Source organism: Adiantum capillus-veneris, chromosome 28, assembly GCF_014529385.1.
Source record: "Adiantum capillus-veneris isolate H3 chromosome 28, ASM1452938v2, whole genome shotgun sequence".
NCBI classification, from domain to species: Eukaryota; Viridiplantae; Streptophyta; class Polypodiopsida; order Polypodiales; family Pteridaceae; genus Adiantum; species Adiantum capillus-veneris.
The window spans coordinates 116,882,981-116,889,400 of record NC_140958.1 but is presented as its reverse complement, the minus strand read 5'-3'; the positions used below and the strand labels follow the sequence as shown (position 1 = coordinate 116,889,400).

The 6,420-nt window shown below is 43.3% G+C and overlaps 1 pseudogene; it reads right to left on the bottom strand.

Moving 5' to 3' along the window:
* Positions 1–4,353: 4,353 nt before the first annotated feature.
* On the bottom strand, positions 4,354–5,906 carry LOC147421157 (dicarboxylate transporter 1, chloroplastic pseudogene; annotated as a pseudogene).
* Positions 5,907–6,420: the final 514 nt, after the last annotated feature.

Below are 6,420 nucleotides of genomic sequence, written 5' to 3'. Positions count from 1 at the left end.
ATAGAAGAGAGAGTCTTTCAACACCAAAACAGTACCAACTCCTATCAATCTTCTAATAGCTCAATAGTGGTTAAAGTCCCGTAGGACTCCACTATTAAGACCATAGCTCTCGACGGTGATGCCCCATTATCTGCACGAAGGCAGTCGTGCTGCAAGGCTAAAAAATCCCTATTCTACTTACTCAATTGCAATTAATAATACCAACCATTTATAACTAGCTTGAGGACCTCCCTTCTTGAGCAAAAAAGAGAAACCTTGTGCTCTGATACCAATGTAACGTTTAATGGCCTAGTAACTTGTGTGTAGCGGAAAATAGCATGAACATAGTGAGCATTTCATTAGAATAGATTCCTTATGAGCAGTGCTTGGGTGGAGAAAGCAACAAAAAAGCATAACACCTAGTTAGATAGGCAGGAACAATACTTCAAAAGAGAGAGAAATTAAGCTATTGACAACAGTTGAGGATCGAATTTACATGGAGCCGGTCCCCCCTTCAAAAGGCTTTGTATTATAAGTTTCCCCCATCAAGGGAGACATTTTACAATACAATTCTTTGTGTTCCTTCAATAACTAGCTAGTGCAATGAAGATGGAAGCTTCAAGCACTAAGCACACACTTATAAAATAAAACATCAATTCCCTCACGGTCTTAGACCCAAGACCTCACACACCTTCGAAGATGGTGAGAGCTAGTGGGGTATTATAGTAGATTGAGAGGAAGAAGGAGTAGTCTTACGAGAAAGAAGTATATCTCCTCACTTATAAAAGCTTAGCATAGCTTAGTAATTAGCATGGTAGAGGAGATGAGCATGCATTGAAGCTTGGCTCTTAGTTGGATTTGCATCACAAAGCCAAGAGTTGTTCTCCCTTCTCAATCACAAGCTTGGAGTAGATGATGAGCTTTCCATTAAAGCTTAATAACGAGAGAGAGAGTCTTCTTGCTTCACACATGAGTGTGTGTGAGTGTGATAATGCCTTGCCAAAATCAGCCCCCCCCCTCTCTTGGTCAACCCCTCTTGCAAAATACTCATGTTGGTACCCCATCGGACCCTGCAAAGCTTAGCTAATGAAAATTGAGAAGCATAAGTGATAACCTTGTGACACGTGTCTCCCTTTCTCCTTTTGTGAGAGCTTTAGGTAATTAAATAAAGCAACTAAACTCTCATTGGACCCCTTTGTCTTCTGGCCAACAGGAATCAGACAAGCCATTGGGCTGCTGAATGCTCATTGGACCTCTTGGGAGACTGTCCAATAGTCTTCTAGAGAGCTTAATTCTTATTGGTTCTTATATTAAGTGTTTTTAAATGAATTAAACTAGATTTACTATGGTCTAATTCACATTGGTCCACCTCTATGGCCATCCGATAGGATTTGAGTGCACCTTGTGGGCAATTGGCCTAGGGAGCTGACATGTGTCCATTATGCCCTTTGTGTAAAGGGAAGCCTTTGAGTGTGTGTGTGTGTGTGTGTGTTCTATCACAAGATTCTCTCTCTTCCCCTACTTTTAGGGCTCGCCCCCTCCTCTTTAGGACTCACGAAAGACTTTTTGGTCTCATCACTAAACCATCCAATTTTCTCTCGGGTTGGACCATTGGACATAACCTTTGAATTTTGGAACCTTAGCATTTTGGATGTCTTAATGGGCTGAACCTTAGGGTCTTTGAAGCCCATTGTTGCACATTGCTCTTTTGCAGATGGCCCCCCTTTCGGATCCCTATTTTCTCTCCTTTGGATCCCTACTATGGCCTGTCTGTCAGCTTAACCAATATTGTAGCTTTTTCTCCCTTGGCACTTCCCCATATTAAATGATCATATTAACATAAGAAAATCATTTAGAAGAATTAGATATTAGTTATTATGACAAGAGACAGAACAAGGGGATCCACATGCCGTCAACGGATCTCATAAGATTTTTGGATACAGGGAAGGATAAACAACCAACCTTATCGCACATGGAGACTCCCTCGGTAAGTCCGATGGATCGTCCATATGTTGTTTCGCCAGGGGTCTTAGTGCAATCTGAGCCCACAAGTGATAGCTTTACCTTTCCAAGTGTAGCTCATCTTTCCCTTGATGACACCATGACTACCATGCCTACCCCAATGATGGGCATGCCAAGAAACACGCCATGGACCTCATTTGTTAGTAAAGCACCGCTACATGGGAGCTCAATGCCTGCAACAGTATCTACAACTGTGTACCAATCGTATGCACCTATGGGTCCTCGTACTCATATAGCTCTTACCCCTCCTATTGTTTCAGCAACCTATGCTCCACAACCACAACACCCAAGGCTTATTTTAATGGGACCATACCGGCTAGCATTAGCATGTCACATCCAACGTCTGCTATGCCTAGAGCCACACATATGAACTTTGCCACATGGCACAACACCGTACCAAACGTGGAACCCAAGGGCTTCCTATGCGCCAAGCCCAATGCCAATACCTACTCCACATGTAGTTTCTGGAGCACCTTCACCCACAGTGCCTGCTCACTTAGGTGACTTGGCAACATTTTCTCAAGCTATCGATCGATCTATTGCTAAGAATATGTGTAACACACATGATAGAGAGCTTAGAATTAAGGCAGTACAAATAGCCGAGCTCACACAAAAATCTAGTGGAGACGGGGATGTGAGAAAGCTATCGAAGCGTTTGAACAAATATATGGTTCTTTAGGAGAACACAATGACCTGCATAAGAGTAATGCTTTAAACCTAATCTTAAGTGGGAAGGTTGGGGATTGGTATAGAACCCTAAGGGTGAAAGAAAAAAATGATTTATCGTACCCTTAGGAGACTGTTCTTGAAAGAATACATACGAGAGGAAGCATCTCAACTCCAGAAAGCCCAACGAGAGGAAGGAGAGTCGATGAGAGACTTTATTAGTCGCTTGAAGCATTTGAATTTTTGTTGTTGTAATCCAAAAGAGCACTTCAATAATGATCAATTGCTTGATAGATTCATTATTAAGAGATTACGACATAAGGATATCTACAATAGCATAGTCATTAGAAGTATCACCACTTGGGAAGCAGTCACCACCAATGTGATCCAATTGGAGGATAATTTAATGATTTAAGGAGAAAGAGTGTTTATTGAGCCCGAATCTACTAGCTCACAAGCATCGGGGTATCAACTAATGACCCTAAAGACTATTGCTAAGGAGGCAAAGATATCTAAGATGACTTTAGTAGATCTCACCAAGGCCATTCAAGAGAGTCTTAGAGACAATCGTGCTCTGCAAAACAATCACATATATCCAAGAAGGGAGCAACAATGATGCTCTATATGCTATGGTCCGCATAGTACCCTACTTTTAGAGTAAAATTCAATGGGAATTGCAATGCCTGTGGGGTGTAGTCATCAAGTTAAGGAGTGCGTGATGGCCAATAGACCAACCTTAACATGGACGAACACACCTCGAGTGCATGTTTTGATGCCGGTCTAACCTCTTGAACAAACGTCACAACACATGATCCCTAGGGCCCAAAATGTTGTTCAAACAACACCCTTACCACCTCCAGTGCTAGAACCACAATCACGACATGCAAAAGTCACTTCTGTGAATCAATTGAGTTGTGAGTCATCTATTGCTTGTTTGGAAGGCTATGAAGAAGGTATAGACCCTAATCTTGCCTATGGGATTGATGCGCTTGAAGAAAGTCCACAATATTATATAGAGAACTATTGGGAACAAGTCAAACCTGTCTATCAAGTAACTGCTCTTACTGCAAGAGACCAAAATATCAATTACATTGTCAAGAGACCACCTCTTGAATGCTATGAGTGTGGAGGTCCACATCGTGTAGCCGAGCGTCCTATTACGCTACAAAAGAATACTACACTAATGCAAACCAATCAAACGAACACGTTTACAATGCCGATACTCATGTGTTATCGATGTGACACAGATTATTTGATTGCTCAATGTCCTAATAATCCAAATGTGCCAAAGATAACGCCATTGACTTTAATTGAGGTTACGAAAGAGTTAAAACAAAGTACGCCTGTGGTACCAGATAAATATACTCACACGATTCGATGCTACAAAACAAAATTATATTCTTGAAGATAGAGACACATCATCAATTGCCCAATCTCAGAAGAAGAAGAAAACACAAAGGAAGAGATCACACAAAACAACGAAGTCAGACCCTAGTTCAAAGACCAACATAGGTATTGGTGATGACCCCGTATATATAAATAACGGTAAAGAGGATTCTGATTCAAGTGAAACCATGGAGACAAAAACGACCACTAGGAAAGAAACCAACAACGAAGATCATCATGAGCCACGATGACTAGGACCCAAGGAGAAGATAGGAACTTACCCAAACCCTACAGAGCAGATTGAACGAGTCAAACAATCAAGGATTTTGATAAAAGAGACCCAAAGGGATCTAGAGCCAACACCTAAGTAGATCCAGATTACAGACGCAGTGTTTCTTACACAACAACAACCTCACAAAGTCTATAGACCACTAGCCATACCTAATGTCATCCAAAAAGAAAGTGACTTGAAGTCATAGGAAAGTCGACGTACTCACTTCTTGTTGCAAAGAATGTTTACAGAAGGACTACATGACCCTATCGAAGAAATGGAGATCCCATCTTCCCCACGTCAAGAGACTGAAGCCCAAAAGGTGTCACTAAATATTGGCAAATTGATGGATTTCATGGCTTCAGAAGTTAGAAACCATCATAATGTCCAAACTATATGGAGACCCCAAGCTATTCTTAGCTCTTCGAGTTTTCCTCAATAAAGAACTGAAAGTCGGGCTACCACATACTTTGACTAGGACAATGGTTGACATGATGATCTCGTTTTTGGTCATGGGAAACAAGACCAAGCACAATAGCAGCAACTACAGCAACTGTCCAATCAGTCCACCCAATCGGCTGACCGATTGCACCATCAACAAGATTCACACTCAATGGATTTGCTGCCATGGCAGTGAGAAACATAGTAGAAGATATCTCAGAGGTTTGGAAACAAGTGAGCATAAGCCATGCTGCTAGCTTTTCTTCTCTTCCATCCCCAACCCTACTTAGTACTCCCACAGGCTATGCAAAGAGACTTCACCAGAGGCAAGAAAATACCACCTGCTCGAGCCGACACTGATGGTATTGCAGGAGCAAGGAGAGCCTCACTGAATACAAGACTGTATCCCAAACCTAATAATGTCTTGCCAAACAGATGCACAAATTGGTATGCGATGCGGTTATTGAGATTTGTCTTGATGAAACCACGAGCGAAGAAGAAGGCAAGGGCAATGAGCCAATGGATAGGATCACCAAAAGAAGTGAAGGCTGCAGCAAATGTGAGAGTTTTGGTTAACACGCAAGCACCAAGTCCCATGAGAGCCACAGCTCCGAGAGGGAGAGGTTGGGTGATGATGCCCATAATAGTGGCGAGGAAAATCGAAAGAAGCTGCCAAGCATTCTTTGAAACTCCCAAGGGAGCAGGAACGAACCAGATCGCAACACTTGTAGCTATAGAAATAAGCAAGGATTTCATGTCGGCGCCTTGCCATTGCTGGGTGGGAGGAGGGGCAGGAGCAGGGGCCGTAGGAACAGAGGCAGTAGCACCGCTCGCCGTTATTGTCAGCTCCCTGTTCCTACTGCCAGGCTTCGAAGAGACGAATCTCTGTCTCAAAGCGGAGGTGCCATAGCTATGGGAGAGAGAGGATCCAAGCTTGAGAGGGGAATAATTTCTAGATCCGTTGGCGAGCTGGCCACCAAGGATCTTGCTGGTAGAGCTGCTACTACAGCAGATCTCGTTGCCGAAAATAGAAAAACCTTTTCGAGAAAACAGGCGTGCAGAAAGAGCTGCAGCAGCTGTAGCCATGGCCGGAAACCCTTGGTCCCTTGGCGATCGTGGAGGGAGAGAATGTGCAAAAGGACATAACCCTGGCAGTAGGAACCCGCAAAATTGGGCAAACATGTCGAGTGTTCGGGGCCACTCATCTGGAATCTTGCCTGGTTGATCTTAGCCGTCCATATCTTGGCTTCACAGAAAACGATGACCGGGCGTTCGTCTTTGCATGAGCTCATTAGTTGGCCGCCCTTTCGGCGCTCACCCATTGGTTCCACCAAAGCCCACCCGCCACGTGGCATCCTCGTACTTGTTTGTAACCAGACTACTGACACTTCAACCGTACATTCCTGCCACGTCAACTTCTTAAACCAATCATCCTTTAGATGTTTGCCCACCAATGGGAACCTTGATCCTGTGGGACTAGCATCTTCATGTGCAAAATCAAAGCTATCAATGTTCATTCTACTCTCTTGGTTATTGTCAGCCATGTTAACAAAATTTGTGTACGTACTTAGTGTATGCTTTGGCAATTCAAAACCTTAGTTGCCACTCCTCTTAGCCTTTGAAAATTGGCTCTTAAGTATCTACACCCACGGATC